The following is a 1,540-nucleotide window of genomic DNA, read 5'->3' as shown; positions in this document are numbered from 1 at the left end:
TTTTATGCAGCAATAGATAACAAGCAAATACAACAAGGCTTTTTGGTTTTCTTATAAATATATATTTTTTTCCATGAGAAAAGACAAGCAACACAGCTGAATATAGCAGTATTCTGTAACACAGGGCAAAAAGAATATTTTATATACATTTATTATTAGTGTTTTTGGCATTTTACATAGATCAAATTATAAAGAATGAATATGAATATATTTTTTCATTTCTATCATTCATGAATCGCTGACTCTCTTATGATGTTATTAATGGCTATTAATGAATGTCCTACATTCTCAATTTGTTAAATTTCAAATTACTTTCCATGTTGCCAGTCTGTATATTTTTATTTTGTTCTGAATTGTGAAGATAAACCTTTAAACCACAAAATTTCAAATGAGCAGTGTATTAAAAGCCCCCCACTGGCCAGGTGCAGTGACTCATGCCTGTAATCCCAGCACTTTGGGAAGCCAGGCAGGAGGATCACTTGAGCTCAGGAGTTCAAGGCGAGCCTGGGGTAGCACAGTGAGATTCCATTTCTACAAAAAATAGTATGGTGTATGCCTGTGGTCCTAGCTATTTGGGAGGCTGAGGTGGGAGGATCGCTTGAGCCTGGGAGTCAAGGTAGCAGTGAGCCATGATCATACCATTGCATTGGAACCTGGGCAACAGAGTGAGATCCTGTTTCAAAAGAGAAAACAAAAAGCCCCCACCCCAATACTGTCATTACCAATGGCCATTAAGGTGATAAAGAATGTAATTATGACCGGATCAGCATGAATTCCATTTATCTTCAAATGCATGTTCACTGAAGATGCCATGATCAGTGACAGAATTAGTGAATAAAATGGGAGTCCTGTACACCCTTGTTCCTTCTTTTATTTATTTATTCATTTTTATTTTTCTGTTTCTTCTTTTTATTGATTTGTATGTTCCTTCTTTTATTTATTTATATTTTTCTGTTCCTTCTTTTTATTGATTTGTATTACTTTTAAAAAATCTACTTAAAATGGAACTCCTTCACAAACTTTCATGACTTCCTTGTTCCAGAGCCATGCTAATCCTTTCTGTATCATTCCAATTTTAGTATATGTGATGCTGAAGTGAGCACTTTTAATAAAAATATATTACCACTTGGCTAGAAACTAAGAAGATCTGATGGACTATAAAAGAAGTGCTGTCATAAAGAAGAAAAGTCACCATAATATAAATCAGATATAGGCAACATATTCAATGTCAGTAGTAAAAGAGGTCATTTTAAAATTATGTTTAAAAAAGTGGGTAGGAGTGGAGCAAAATAGCTGTTATTGAATAACCATTCTTTGCCAGGCACTGTGCTAACTACTTATTTGCCATCTCATTTAATCCCCACAATGACCCTGTGAGTTAGGCATCTCACCCTCTTTTTGCAGATTAGGAATCTGATGCTCAGTTGTTAGTGCCAGGAAGTTAATAAGCAATGTTGTTGAAATACAACCCCGGATATGTGGGACCCCAAAGCTTTTCTTCTCTCTGTGATTCCCTTTCTAATACAAATGAGGAATTCCA

General features: G+C 35.2%; 1 non-coding gene across 1 annotated transcript; it reads right to left on the bottom strand.

The window, feature by feature from the left end:
- Positions 1–996: 996 nt before the first annotated feature.
- Positions 997–1,103, bottom strand: LOC118153302 (U6 spliceosomal RNA). Its single transcript, XR_004742557.1, has one exon. It is a non-coding gene; the product is annotated as a U6 spliceosomal RNA (small nuclear RNA).
- Positions 1,104–1,540: the final 437 nt, after the last annotated feature.

Source organism: Callithrix jacchus, chromosome 4, assembly GCF_049354715.1.
Source record: "Callithrix jacchus isolate 240 chromosome 4, calJac240_pri, whole genome shotgun sequence".
Classification (NCBI taxonomy): domain Eukaryota; kingdom Metazoa; phylum Chordata; class Mammalia; order Primates; family Cebidae; genus Callithrix; species Callithrix jacchus.
This window is presented reverse-complemented; position numbering and strand designations above follow the sequence as displayed.